This window comes from Trichosurus vulpecula, chromosome 2 (genome assembly GCF_011100635.1).
Source record: "Trichosurus vulpecula isolate mTriVul1 chromosome 2, mTriVul1.pri, whole genome shotgun sequence".
Classification (NCBI taxonomy): domain Eukaryota; kingdom Metazoa; phylum Chordata; class Mammalia; order Diprotodontia; family Phalangeridae; genus Trichosurus; species Trichosurus vulpecula.
In genome coordinates, this window is record NC_050574.1 from 269858038 (window position 1) to 269873713 (window position 15676).

The 15676-nt window shown below is 44.4% G+C and overlaps 1 protein-coding gene across 2 annotated transcripts in view; it reads left to right on the forward strand.

Annotated features, from left to right (window-relative positions):
* The first annotated feature begins 1544 nt into the window (after positions 1-1544).
* Positions 1545-15676, forward strand: part of TRIM29 (tripartite motif containing 29) — a 74119-nt gene continuing 59987 nt past the window's right edge. Inside the window, exons 1-2 of one of the 2 annotated variants that reach the window (XM_036742661.1) lie at positions 1545-1583; positions 2549-2632. The gene's annotated coding sequence lies outside the window, so the exon portion shown is untranslated. Of the gene's footprint in view, positions 1584-2548; positions 2633-8215; positions 8277-15676 lie in introns of those variants that run through there. The other variant, XM_036742662.1, reaches the window with a different exon arrangement.

Sequence of the window (15676 nt, forward strand, 5' to 3'; positions counted from 1 at the left end):
AGGAAGGCGTTTGGCTGGGTGCAGAGGAGTGGGAGGGGAGGATGCAAAGAGAGACAGGAACCAGTCCCTTCCCTCGAGGAGCTTCCTGTCTCTCCACGTCCATCTCTGCCTCTGTCCTTGTCTCTCTCCTTTCCCCCCTCCCTTCAAGAGCTATGCTCATGCCGTAGAGATAGATTCAATCAGTCATCAGTCAATAAGCAAACATTTATTAAACCCTTTTGAGGTGCCAGGTGCTGGGTCTATGAAGATGGACACGAAATGGTTCTGAGGTCAGATTCTCTGCTGCCCGCCTCAGCCCGAACCAGAAGAGGACACACGTGATTGATCCCCGAAGTGCTGTCCAGCGGACAAGATGGCTGGGGATAAAACCTCCCCCCACTCCTCCTCCCTCTGAAAAACATAGCTTCTTTCATAAACCCTTTGTTACTTGCTCCACTGTCTCCTGGGGGAGATGGGTCCTAGCTTGTATGTGTGTGTGTAGACGCCATGACTCTAGGACACACTGACCGTAATCTCAGCTGGATAGGCTGACGGTGTATATTCTCAGTTGAGTCATTCGAGCTTCTGGGCATCCATCCATTCTTCTTTCTGGTCCCTGACAGTGGCTTATTCTTGAGCCATCCTGACCTCATTTTACTTACTTCACCCTTCAACTGTCACCTCAACAGAAATAACTCCCAAATCCCCATATCCAGCCCTGACGTGTCTCTGAAGCTCTAGACTCAATCTCCTATTTCCTGGTGGGCATCTGACTGGGCATGTACCAATGGGTAAGTTTAAAACTAAATCATCATCATCCTACCAAATCAACTCTTTCTCGACTTCTCTATTTCTGTTTATGGCTATATCCTCCCAATCAGCCAGGATCAAAAACTCACTGTCATCTTTGGGTCCTCCTTCTCTCTCAGCCCCCACATCCCATCACTTATCACATTCTGTCATTTCTACTGCAAGCCATCTATTGCATCATTCCACCCCAACTCATGTTCTCATCACCTCTCACCCAGACTATTGCAGTACCTGAACTGTAACAATAATATTAACTTGGCCCCCTGCCTTCAGTCTTTAAAAAAAAAAAGGAAAGAAGTTTTAGTGATGAACCTTTGTTCACTGCTGTTCCTTATCTGCCCCCTATTCTAGCCCCCCCATCCTTCATTATAACAAGGAAGTGTCATTAACCACACAAATGAAAACTACAGCTATGTCAGACAAGCTATGCCCCAACACGAACTGCTGGTCTACCTTCTGTCCCCAGTGAAGAGGGAAGCATTTCTCAGCATCAGACCTCTGAAGTCACCACTAGTGGCTTCACTGATAAGAATTCTGAAGTCTTTCACTGTTCTCTGGCCCCTACATTTACATTATTGTGGCCGCTGTGTAAATGGTTCTTTTATTTCTACTTATTTTATTCTACACCAATTCATCTAATCTCCCAAATTTTTCTGAATTTTTAATATTTATTTTTTCTTAATGTATAATTGTGCAACTAGGTGGTACAATGGATAGAGTGCTGGTCCTGCAATCAGGAAGACTCATTTTCCTGAGTTCAAATCTGGTCTCAGACAGTAGCTGTGTGGTCCTGGGTAAGTCACTTAGCCCTGCTTGCCTCAGTTTCCTCATCTGTCAAATGAACTGGAGAAGGAAATGGCAAACCACTTCAGTATCTTTGCCAAGAAAACCTCAAATGGGGTCATGAAGAGTCGGAGATGACTGAAAACGACTCAACAACAACAAAACTGTATAATTATATTCTATCACATTTACATACTGTAATTTGCCATACCCCAACTTATAAGCATCTCCTTTGTTTCCAGTTCTTTGCTCTCGCTAAGTGCTGTCTCCAGCCTTTCCTCCCTCTTATTCACTCTGCACATTTCTACCTGAGTTATCTTCCTAACATACATGTCTGCTCTTATCACTTCCCTGTTCATAAACCTTCTGTGGTTCCCTATTGACATCAAATAAAGTCCAGATTCCTTAGCTCATCATCAATGACCTCCATAATTTGGTACTAGCCTATTTCTCCAGACTTATCCCCCACTATTTCCCTTTATATGGTCTACACTCTAGTCAAACTAGAATACTATGTCACATGTAGGCCACCTTTGAGTTTTGACTCATGGAGTTCCTGACACCTCAAATTCCCTCTCTTCCCTTCTCTATGCTCAATCTACCTTCACCTGATAAAAAATGTGTCCTTTCTTCCCCAGAGACTCGGATGGTATGGGGGGTGGATTATGCCCCTAATTTTTGAAGGGGATGTTTTTGTGTTTGATCTTGCTATAACTTTGAAGTAAACATTCCTTTGTAAAAGCTAATCAAAGTGTTCAAATGTAGCTGGGGTACACAGAACCCATAAAATTGGGAAAACATTATTGGTGGGGACTGGAGCCATTCTTTTCAAGGCTTAGCTCACATCCTTTCTCTTCGATGGCTGCCGGCTTTTCCTGATTCCTTCAAGGAGATGGAGTTGCTCCCTCTTCTGAACCCTGTAGAGCACTTTCTTTGTACCTGTAATGTAATGACACTTTGCTTTGCTCATTTCCAGATTACCTAAAATGGAGGCACCTACGTAGGAGACACCAGAGACCTGCTTTTGAGAGAAGACATCCTGCATTCCCCTAACGCATGGGTGAGTAATAAACCCTTTTCTATTGGCCATGGAGCTGGAACTGGCTGTGTCTTTGAAATTAGCACACTAGAACAGTCTCTTTTTCCCTTCCTTGTGCTCCCTCTTCTCCTTCCCTTCCTTCTTTCCTTTCCCCCTTAAACACCTCCCCCCCTTCTCTTGGCATGCAAGGGGATCAAAGTCCTGTTTGCCCACAGCACAGGCTCCATGCAGTGGGGGTGAGGGAAAGGCTACCTTCTCTGTCCCCTACTTGGACTCTGTGGCCCCAAGAAGTGGACTTCAGGTTGGATCTGTTTGCTTTGCCCTTTCAGGTTTAGCCGTAGGCAGTGGAACCCTTAGCCCCGGGAGCTAGATCTATGGCCAACTGAGAGGCAGGTTTCCAGTGTGGATGTTGCAACCAGCTCAGCATAGAAGCCCTGGGAGGCCAGGGTATCCTGGTCTTGAGCTCAAGGAGAGCTTTGAACAGAACTTGGTAGGACAAAGCTGTGTAGGAACTGAATTCAGCTGTGAACCTAATCTCTTTCCTCCCTAGAAATTGAGATGGTATGACGGGGAGATTATGTGTTTGGGGCGCGATATTTGTATGTTTCTTCTTGCTATAATTTTTGAAGTAAATATTTCTTTGTGAAAGTGTATCTTTTAAATGATTAAATGGAATGGGGGTGACTCTTAAAACTGGTAAAACACAATCTGTGGGGGCTGGAGCCAATGGCAGAGAAACTAGAGAACCCACTCCCCCAAATCCCCATTAAGGGTACCAGAGAACCTTGGGGTAGGGATGAAATGTAACATACATGACCTTTTGGCATCGTGGGCCAAAATAATTATATATCCCCATATAGACACATTGTATTCTACCTTATATTGTAGCTACTTGCTTACATATCTCCAGCTCCTGCCACTCCTCCCACTAGAGGTAAGCCCCTGGAAAGCAGGACCTGGGTCTGTTGTTAATAGTTAATAGCCAATAAGCATTTATTAAGTGCCTTCTATGTGCCAGGCACTGTGCTAAACACAAAGGATACAAATACAACAAAGAAATACAATCTCTGTCCCCAAGGAGCTTACAATGGAGGAAGATATAAAACAGGAATCTGAAAAGGGAGGATGTAAGACTATGAGAGTGGGAAGTGAAGGTCAGGTGTGAGGAGATGGCTTTTGTTGTTGTTGTGTCCTTTAGTCATGCCTGACTCTCCATGACCCCATTTGGGGTTTTCTTGGCAAAGATCCTGGAGTGGTTTGCCATTTCCTTTTCCTGATCATTTTATATATGAGAAACTGGGGCAAACAGTCAAGTGACTTGCCCAGGGTTACACAGCTAAGTGTCTGAGGGCAAATTTGAACTCAAGTCTTCCTGACTCCAGGGCTGGCACTCTTATCTACTCTATTTAGCTTCCTGTGGGTATGGTAGAGAAGTTAAAGAAGTCCAAAAAGAGTACAGCCAGGTGGGAAATGAGATGTCTGCCCTGTCCCCTCCCCTTAAATGGAAGAGTTTACAGTTCCACCCTCAAATCAAAGGGCCAGAAGGTACTGATGAGGCGTGAGGAACAAGGTGAATTGGATCTTACAAAAGGAGATTTCTCAATGATGAGTTTACTGGGGGAATGATGGAGAAACCAAAGAGTAAAACGACTATAGTGTGTGGGAAATAAGGAGATGTCTAATTTTCATATCATTGTGGCCCTCATTCCAGTACTTGCCATAAGGCCTTGTACGTAGTAGGCATTCAATAAATACTTATGGGATTGAATTGAATTTATCTAGGTTCTGATGTACTTCTTAGGAGACACCCACCCCTGAATTTATAAGTCTTCACCTTATTAAACATAAGGAGGAGGGAGATCACAGCTATTGTACTGAGAACAGAGCTGATATGTGAGAGGGAATAGAATACCAGGAGGCAAAGGAGCAGCAGAGCCAATATAAAGTCCCAATGAGAGAAGCTGGGACTCTGTATCCCTGAGGAGGATGAGAGACACGATCAGGGAAGAGAAAGAATTATATTTTATTGGAAAGAGCTCTAAACTAGGAAGATGTGGGTGCCACTTAATCCCATATTGGGATATCTCTGCACTTTTCTGAGGTTTAGTTCCTCATCTGTAAAATGAGGGAGTTGGACTGGATCGTATGATATAGACTAGAAGAAACCATAAAGACTATTTAGTCCAATTCTTTATAGTAACATACAGCAATAACATCTTGTGATTCTGAGAAAGGGCCTAGAGTCTCCTATTCCTCTTAATAGGCTATAAAGAAATGACTTACAATAGATATGTACTGGGCGTGTATTTCTATTACTCCTGGTGGTCTGGATGTTAGCCACAGCCTTTAAACTGCAAAGTGACCTTTAAAAATAGTGCTTGGGACTCTTAGTTCTCACCCCATTATCTCCAGTGATAGATAGGAATAAATTTAACTCTATGTCCTTCTTCCCTGAGAAAGGAGAAGAGGTTATCAGTTCCCCTTCCATTTAGAAAAATAGAATCCTAGAAGCCCCTAGTTGGGAGGTGTCTTAGAGGTCATCTAGTCCAACCCTTATCCGAGGCATGGGCTTTGGGTATTTCTAAAGTAGAGGTTCTTAACTTCAAACACAAAGCTTAAAAAAATTTCTAATTATATTTCTATATAATTGATTTCCTTTATAATCCTATGCATTTTATTTATGGATTTAAAAACATTATTCTGAGAAGGGACCCATAGGCTTCACCAGACCAAGACAGAGTTAACCATGACAATAAAAAAGGTCAAAAACCCCTGTTCTACAGTATTCCCTTTTTTTAATTTTTTAAAAAAAAATTTTTGGAAGGGAGAAAGCAGGGTAATTAGGGTTAAGTGACTTGCCCAAGGTCACACAGCTAGTAAGTATCTGAGGCTGGATTTGAACTCAGGCCCTTCTGACTCCAGGGCTGTTGCTCTATTCACTGCACCACTTAGCTGCCCCTATTCTATAGCATTCTTGATAAGTGGTCATGTTGCCTCTGACCAAACCATTGCAATGACATGGAGTTTATTGTCTCATAAGGAAGCCTGATCCATTGCTGGATGGAATCATAGAATCTCAAAGTAGGAAAGGACTGTGGTGACCATCTAGAATCTAAATGGCTATAGTTATTAACCCAGTGTGTTGAGCCCTGTTCTGACGACTGTTGAGGCATCTACAGAAGAATATCTTCTGGCCTTGAGGCTTTCTGTTGAAGTCGATACTGTTTTCAAAACTTTCTAGGGGGAGCCCCTTTAGCTGGGCAGCTTCCCTCAGGGGCCTGACCGGACTTCATGAAGCGACTGTGGAACCATTTGGTTTTCTGGAAAATTCTTCCTAGGGCTTACCTGAGACAGCTGAGGGATTATGGACTCGGGGGAAGAGGTCTAGCACAAGAGAAGAGTCTATCTTTGCCCAGGGTTGGAATGTCTCTCCCCAGAAAAGATTAAGCCCATCCTGATGGTGTCAGGGAGACTACCTGGCAGAGTATGGAAGGACTCTACTACTGCTATTATTCACTCCTTGAGAAGTTCATAAAATGTTGGCTTTCCACCTGACCCCTCAGGCCTCAGGACACATGCCTATGACATTTTGGCATAGTCATACAGGAGGGGTAGAAGCTGAGGGAGCTTCACACACCTTCCTCTGCTGACACAAAGTCCACTGCTCACTCAGGGGGATGAAATAGAACTTTGTGATGGGGTGGAGATCAGCCATCAAAGGCTAACAAGCTGGGGCAAGCCCTGGGAGTGATGAGAGCAAGGGAGCTGCTTTCTTCTCACAGGTCAGCCTCCCTCCCCGCTCCCTCATTCTCCCATCATGCCTGCTTCTGCCTTCCCTCCCTCCCTCTTTCTTTTCCTAGCTTCTCTTCCTTGTCCTTTTTCCTCCACACTGGGGTGCTCTTTCTTAGGTTGGTTTCCCATCTTCATACTATCTCCCCTTCTCTCCCCAGTGCCCAGTACCCAGTACAGTGCCTGGCACTTAGTAGTCACTTTAGAAATATTTATTGATAGATTGTTTCTCTCCTTTTCCCTTTTTTCCTTTCTCCAGACCTCCACTTTATTCCTTTCTCATCCCTACTGGAATCCTTACTACAACTTTTACCAATTTACATTTCCATGGTGCTTTAAGGCAGAATCATTCCCATTTTGCTGATAGTGAAACTGAAGCCTAGAGAGATTAAGTGACTCGCCTATGATAAGACACCCGGCAAGTGTCTGAGCCATGATTTGAATTCCGATTTCCTGACTCTGTAGTTCTCTATTCCTTTCACCCTATTGCCATCACCACCATCACTGTTACTACCACGACCACCTTCATCACTACCACTACCATCACCATCAGACCTATTCTTGGATAAGGGTGCTTGGCCAGAGCAAACCACATTATGACTGATGTAAAGAAATGACCATAGGCAGGAATGAATCAATCAATGAGCATTTATTAAGCTCTTGCTATATGCCAGACACTGTGCTAAATTCTGGGGGTACAAAAAAGAGGCAAAAGAGAGTCCTTGCTCTCAGCGAGATTAGTCTTATGGGAGAGACAACAGGATATAGACAAAGGAAGCTGTATACAAGATAAATAGGAAATAATTAGCAAAGGGAAGGCACTAGAGTTGGGAGGGGTTGGGAAAGGCTTCCAGTAAAAGATGGGAAAGAAGAAAAGAAGCTAGAACTGTGTTTGTTTCCTCATGGCATGTCCAAGGAAGTGCTTAAGGAAAGCTCTTAGATGATGATGGGGAACTCTGAGGCATCTTTTGCTGAGGGGATTGGGGGTACACCAGGCTTATGCGACGACAGGCTGGAGAAGCAGCAACTAAGGAAAGCAACTGATTATCAATAATCAATAAACATTTATTACATGCCTACTATGTGCTAGGCACTGTGCTAGGCAGTTTTCACAAATATTATCTCATTTGATCCTCATAACAACCATGGGAAGTAGGTGTTATTATTACCTTCACTTTACAAATGAGGAAACTGAGGCAGATGGAAATTAAGGTGACTTTCCCAGGGTCACATGGCTAGTAAGTGCCTGAGGCTGGATTTGATCTTGGGTCTTCCTGACTCCAGGCCAAATGCTCTATCTGCTGCTTCACCTAGCTGCCCAGGTAGGCTAGGAGCCAGCACTTGCGAAGCGTACCCCAGACTCAGTGATATAATTTCTTTGCACTTTCTTCTAGGTCCCACTCCTGTTAGTCATATCTAGGTGAAACTGAAAGACAGTGAATATCAGGGACAGCCCTGAAGGACAAAGTAAACCATATCTGGAAAATAGATGGCTTGGGGAGGCCATGGGGCAGGAGTTCTGTCGGGTCTTGGTGATTTGGGGTGGTGGTGGTGGATGGAGACTGACTATATGTATATGAGCTCTAGAACCTACTTAAAAAATACTAGTTGACAGCTCTACCTCCTGTTACCTTCCCACCTTGTATCCCCAGTGCTTAGCAACATAGTGGGCCTTTTATAAATGTTTATTGACTAACTTCTTTTCTATCGGTTGCCACCCTGAGTCACTGTTTATCTAGCCTATAGCTACAGGAGCCTGATGCACCTCTAATCCCCCAAGCAAAGGACTGCTCAGACCAATGTTCCCATTGCCGTCATTATCCATGAACTGTCCTTATACACTTTCCTGGACATGCCAAGAAGAAACATAACCAAGGTAGGAAGGAAACTGTTCTCTCTGGTGGACCTGGGCCTAAGCCTGGGTCTCTTCCTGCCTTAACTGATCCTCATTCACTTGCACCACAAAGCTTTTGGGGGATGGCCTCTTTCCTAAGTCTCTAACAGAGCCAGTAGACTACTTAGTTTCCAGGAGACCAAAAAACCCCAGAATTCTCCTAACTTAACAATTTTGTTTCCCTGCAATGTCAGAGGGATGGAGGTTGGGTTTTTCAAAAGGACATTATTAGCCACTAAGAGAAAGAAAGTACAAATTAAGCAATCCTACAGAGCATGGTAATCTTATCATAAAATATCTGTTATCTAGCTATAGAGGCTGTCACAACTTCCTGAGCGAACTAGGCCAACCCCCCATCTAACTCTTTTCCAATCCTAGCCTGCTATCTGGTCAGCCACCATGCTGCCTGGGAGGAAAGACCCTGTATGTGCTCTCCCTGGCTTTCACTCACTCTAGTTTTGCCTTCCTCAAAGCTGGCTTCCCTTTCTGGTCTCTCCCTCTGTTTTCAAGGTCAGCATCCAACTTGTCAATTCTAATTAAAAAATAATTGCTTTGCACATGGCATAATAGTTGGTACTATGCATATCGAACTGCATATGTATGACATCTGTCCTCTGGGAGCTTACAGTCTTAGACATAGAGGTAAGAATGTGCGGACAGTATACTAGAAATGTGAAATCCGCATAGACAAGGAAAGAGATTGTTAATCTACCAATCAACCAGAACCTACTTACAATGTGCCAGGTGCTCTGTTGGAAACTGGGGATACAAATGCAAAAGCCTGACAGTCCATGCCCTCAAGGAGCTTACATCAGCATTTGTGAATTTGTGGGGGTCACCAGTGTCTATGGTTGAGTTATTCTGACTTTGAAGGTGATGGAAGAAAAACACATGTCCTATTTTCCTTGTCCTTCCTTTGAAGCAAAGGAGAAGTGAGAAAGCAGATGATTAGGCAGGGATGTGAGTGGACCCCCTCCCCCCCAAAATAAATAAAGATACTTTTCTATCATGGGTTTTCCCAGTTATCTGATAGTGACTTAGAAGTTGCAGGACAAATAGTAATTATAATTAGCATTTATATAAATCTTGGAGGTTTAGCATGTTTTACCCAATTTTATCCTCATAACAACCCTGGGAGGTGGGCGTTACTATGATCCCCATTTTACAGACAAGGACACAGAAGTGGGCAGAGGTTTGCTGATTTGCAAGGCTCACATGGCCAGTAAGTGTCTGACGTAGAATTGGAAGTCAAGTCTTCCGGATTCCAGGCCCAGCCCTCTGTCTGCTCAGTCACCCAGCTGCCTGAGTAGCTTAAGCCAGAGTACCCAGGCAAGCCCATCCCAAATTGGTATTTTGATGCAGAAAATGCCATCAACTTTTAAGAGTGACCCAGATACTATGCTTGGATATTCAGTCTCAGAGAGGATCATGGGCCAAGTTAAGCCCAGGGGACTACAGCTAGACTAAATGAGAAGATCTGACACCACCCAGACTGCATAGTTTTATTACATACTCACTTATAATGAACTGCTCCTGGTATATTAGTGTTGAAGTTATACATCATATATTCTTTTTCCCTTGCAAATAAATGCTAGAAAATGCTCTCTTGTGGTCAGGAGTTGTGTAGCTACAGGGGAAAGAGAATGATAGAGGCAGATAGTGGAAATGAGCACCAGAATACAGCCGCAGCAGTGGTGGGGGTGGGTGGGTAAGTGCAGCCAGCCTCTGAATTCAGGGAACCAAACCAATATTCAGTGCCCAGGAAGGCACAATACTCTCCCATGGGGTGTGGGGTTTAATGATCTTGGAAGATTAGAATGGAGTGAAAGCTCTAAATCCTTAGACAAAAGTCCTGGAGAATCAGCTCTAACTGAGAAGGCCTCTTAGCTAAACTTTGTATATCCCCCAGCATAACGTTCTGCACACAGTAGGTACTTAATAAAAATTTTCTGAAATGAAATAAAATGGATTAATGAGGCCTAAGGTTCAGGCTTTGTTAAAGAGGGCACTAGGGGAAGGAGGCAAGGGAGTTCATATGTGTGTGTGTGTGTGTGTGTGTGTGTGTGTAACGTGGGAGAGAAAAACTGTGCTAGTTTCAAACAAACCATAAAAAGAGATGTAAAAGCTATCATCTCCCTCTGTGATTAAATCTTTCTAACACTCTGCCTCTGGGCCTGGGTTTAGGTTAGCACCTCATATCATCATTAACTTGGGCAAATCATTTGGCCCCATTGGCCCTGAGCTTCCTCCTCTGTCAGATGAGGGTGTTGGACTAAATGACCTCTGAAGTCTTGCTCTGGTTTAAATCTTTGATCCTATAATTCTTTCCTCTAACTCCCGGAGTTTCCATTTCATCCCCCCCTTCACATTTTTCCATTCTTTCATCTCTCCGCCATCTTTTACTCCCATTTCTTTCTCCCTCTCTATTACCTCTTTTTTTTTTCATTGCTTTTTTTTGGGCTTTGTCCTGACTCTCCTTTGTCCTGATTCCTTAGTGTTTCTCATGGCTCTCCCCTGTTGCCTTAATATCTGGTTCAGGGAGTTGGGAGGAAGGCTTCACTTTAGTCTGGGTGCTGCTTTCTAGATGGCAGATTTGATAGGTTATCTTTGTCTAGGCTTATTTGTCTCTGGCTTCCCTAAAGGGGCCAAGGAGAATTAGTGACCACCTCTCAGTCCAGAACCAGGGTTGGGGCCTGGTACTCCTCCCTTAGATCCCCTCCCACCCTTTTACTTCATGGCCCCACTTGGCCTTCAACCCTGGTCACTTTAGCTCCGGTTACTCCCCCATCTCCTAAACAGACTCACTTCTCCCTCTCATTTTTGACAAAGCACATAATGGGTACCTGGATCTGCCCTGGGTGAAGTAGAGAGATGAACACCGTTCTCCCTACTCATGTCCTGTTCTTGCTGGGCATTCATATAGGTGTGTGTCAGGGGGCAGTGGGTCAGAGGTCATCATGGAAGGAATAGCCCAAGATTAGGCACAATTCATCCTCCAGAGGCTAGTGCAGGCACTAATTTTGTTCCTAGTCTTCAGGATTTGCAGGTTCCTGAGAGATTCACAGTCCAGGGTCAGGGATTAGACTTAGTTTTTCCTGCCAATGATAGGGTGTCACTGACTGCCTGCATCATTCGGAGCTCTAGAGGAGGGTGCTGGCATCAGCTTCTTGCCAAAGAGGCAGCTCCCTGCCAGCTGCTGGGCACAGCACAAGCCTCAGGCAGCCAGTGAGCTCAGCTGTCAGGAAGGGCCGTGCGGTATAAAACAAGGGGAGCCTAAATGTCCCTCCCACACTGTTCATCTGCCATTCTTTCCTGCTCTCTCCCTGTTCTCCCTCCACCCTGTTCCCTTGCTTCCCTTCTCCCCACCTTGGCTTCTTTCCCTGGTGCCTAAGGGTGGGGGACCAGGCAGATGACTAAACCAGAGGTTGTCCCCCCTCACTCCCTACCACATGAGTCACTCCTGGTGTCACTTGTCTCCTACCTGCTGTCATTCCCCAACAGTTTTACCTTTCAAAGAATTGCATCTGGTCTGAGCTAGGTAAGCAGAAGTCGATGAATAGGCATGGAAGGTAGATATAGGAATGGGACCAGAATGGGGGAAAGAGAGAGGGTGAGGGGCTCTTCTTAGAGTCAGATGGGGGGAGGGCTAAACAGAAGAGTCTGAGCTTTCTCTGTACCCTCATTGCCTTTCACCTTCCTTTTCAAGGCCTGTATAGGTCCCACAATGTTTGGGGTTGGGGCTGGCATGAAGAATGGGATAGGGTGTGGTTATATGTTCTTTCTGAAACACATTTCCCAGTCAGTGAGTCTAGACCAATATCCCAGACATGGAAAGAATTTTAGAGACATCTTGTAGATGGCCAGGAGGGTCTGAGATCAGTCCCTCAACTGTTGTGTGAAAGGAAAAAGAATCGATATTTGTTGGCCTCCGCCTCACCATTCCAGATGATTGGCTCCCACCATCTGCCCTGAGGAACATGCCTGCTAATTCCCTCACTCAGGATAAGATAGAGGGTGCCCAGGGAAGATCCTCTGCCCCCAGGGCAGCAGGATATCTAACTGTTCAAGGATCTGTGGAGAGGCCTGTCCTGTGTGCTTTACTCTGGGCTGGATAGAGCAGTAATGACTCACTAAAAACTAACCAGTGGCCCAACTTACCCACCTTATGCTGGGGTCACCTCCTCTTCATTGATCCCCACATGGAGCCTAGCCCATAGCCTCTTTGGAACAGTGTACGAGGGTGCCTTGTTACCCCCAAGTCTAATTCCTACTAATTCACAGACCCTCTAGTTGTGATGTATAATCTAGTTTTTCAGAGATTAGAAATTAGACCTAATTGTTTTCTTAGCCCCTAGGGCAGGCCTGCTTCTCTGCCCTTACCTGTTCTGTCTGTTTTTGTCTTCTAAATCACAAATGTCAGCTTTCCTCTTGTGCCCCACCCTAGGGAGACCTGTTTCCAGAATATGAAAGGGGTGTTAGTCCATCCCATGGTCTCAAGCCAAAATATGTACCCAAGTCCCTTCAGAGAAGATGTCTCAAAACCCTCTTGGGAGCCAGTTCTCATTTGTCCTTTGTTAAGACATATATCTAGCTGTCTAGCCCAAATCCCTTCAGCTGTGATTCTAGGCCATCTTCTCTTCCTTGTTCTTGGCCTAGCTACATGATAGGGGTGGGAAACCTGTGGCCTTAAGGCCACATGTGGCCCTCTAGGTCCTCAAGTGTGGCCCTTTGACTGAATCCAAACTTCACAGAACAAATCCCCTTAATAAAAAAAAAATTGTTTTGTAAAACTTGGACTTAGTCAAAAGGCCACACCCAAGGACCTAGAAGACCACATGTGGCCTCCAGGCCATAGGTTCCCCACCCCTGGAAGGTGCAATGCATTCTTTGGAGTTTAAAAGACTTTCTTCCAAATCCTGCCTCTTATATGTAGTGATTTGCTACTGAGGGCAAGTCCTTCAGTGCCTTCAAAGACTGGATCTTACAGAGGAGTTGCTTTTCTGTATTGTTGGAAGAGGGAGTTTCTGTGGGGCCATTTCCAGTCATCCTGATGAATATCTGGTCACTGGATCCAGATGGCTCTGGAGGAGAAAGTGAGGCTGGCGACTTTGCACAGCCCTGCCTCACTTAAATCCAATTCACGTATGTGTCATGGCATTACCTCCCTGATGTCATGGCCCTCTTTGAGAACAAAGGACAAACAACAAAAGGGAGTTTCTACTCAGAGAATTCCCTACCACCACCCCCTCATGCTTCCCCCCCCCCCCCGAAAAAAGAAAGATGGAAAATAGCAGGCTAGCACTCTCCTTTTAATCAGCTGCCCTACTCCAGAAGGCTTTAATGAACTCAATCCTTCTCCAGGCTAAAGAATCCCAGCACTCTAATGCTTTCTTCACATCCACTATTCTCCAAGCCTTTAGTTATTTTCATTTGCCTTTCCTTGTATCTTAGACGCATAACTCTGGAATAGGGAATCTTAATCTGGGGTCCACAAACCCAGATTTCAGGGAGTCTATAAACTTGGATGGGGAAAATATGCATCTTTATTTCAAGACAATTAATTTCCTTTGTAAACTTGTGTGCTTTATTTCCTGCATTTAAAAGCATAATTATGAAAAGGGCTTCACAGGCTTCAACAGATTGCAGAAAAGGTTCATGATATATTAAAAAACAAAAAAAGGGGATTATTTTTCTGGTCAAAGAACCTTTGACCAGAATCACAGGAAGAGAAGAGCTGGAAGGCATATTCCAAGTCATACCATCCAAGCCCTCTCATTTTGCATGAGCAAACCAAGGGCCTCCCAAAATGAAATGACTTAATTAAGGTCACTGGGTGAGTTAGTAGCAGAGTCCTGTTCAGGAGAAGTTCCACTAGCTCACACTGCCTTTTTGCAATCTTTCCTTGAGCAGAGGGCACAGGGGTCTTTGCTCATTTGCCTGAATTTTCACCCTTCACTTGAATGTGTCCTGTAACCATTTAGCCTTACTCCCTATTTTTTCCATCTGCTTCCACTAAGATCTCAAATAACTGTGTGCTAAAATCATTTGAGTCTTAGTGAGGCCAAGGAAGCTTCACTTTGTTTCTTTCATCTTCCCTGTTTTTCTGGCTCCCACCAGCCCCTCCTTCCTGTAGTAAGTCCCAGGAATTTCCCCTGATCTCTGGGGCAGCAAGCAAGGAGACTAGATCTGAGTTAAGTATGTGCTTCTCCTAGACCTAGACCTTCCAAGGGAGTTAGAGGGCATAGGAGTTTCCAACTCCATCTGGCTGAATGGTGATTGCTAGGAGGGTCATCCTTAGGGTTCCCCTGAAAAATGTTAGTTTATCTAGTGTGCCCTTCTCCTTTGACTTAGCTTTGGGAAGGCAGGGGAAAATTAACCTTGGTCAACTCATCTTCCCTCTGAAGACATGGAACTCCTTTTCCATAACAGGCCAGGCATGAAACTATTGGGTAGAATCCTCAATGGCTAATGAAATGACTGAACTTTGCCCGCCTCCTCTCCTTCCCACCCCAAATTATGTCCAAAATATATGTTGTCTCTCTTTCCCAGGCCTTATTTTATATCCTTGTTGCCCTTAGAAAAGGAAGGTAGTATTTTTAAAACGCCTATTATATGCCAAGTGCTAGGCTCAGTGTTTTACAAACATTGTCCTTATAACCCTGTTGTGAGAGAGGTGCCACTATTATCCTCATTTTACAGATGGGGAAACTAAGGCAGACAGAGGTTAAATGACTTGTCATATAGCTAGTAAGTTTCTGAGGCTGGGTTTGATTCCAGACCCAGTGTCTGATTCCCCTGTACCACGTAGCTTTCTTCTAGTACCAGCAGACAGATCTCATCAGGTTTCAGTTTAAGTCTATCCTTTTTTCTGAAATCAAACAGACATGCTGGAGTGAGGAGAGTCCCACAGGATCATAGAATGTCAGAATTGAAAGAGACCTTAAAAATCATCTTTATTTAATTGATTTTATGGATAAGGAAAAATGATTAAGAAGAGCAATGACTTCCATAAAGTCTTGGAGTGAAAACAAGATGATGGTAGAAATTGGAAGGGATTCCAGAAGTTCATATGACGTATCTTCCTACCTCTATACAAAACCATCTCAGTTAGATGGGAGTCAATCCTCAGTTTTAAAGCTTTCTCCAGAAAGAAATAGATAAGCAATCCTTCTCCTTCATTTGAGATCCTATGTGGATCCCTCATCATGTCTCAGAGGTGACTCTGGATCATGGAAGGCTATACCACTGGGTGACAAGCACTGGTAGGCCTACCAGGTTAGAAAGGTTATATGTATGGGTCAAGGCACAAATGTGAAGATTTGAGAATTAAACTAATTGAGTTCAAAGAGGCTCAATACCAGAGAGTTGACTACTAGGTGATG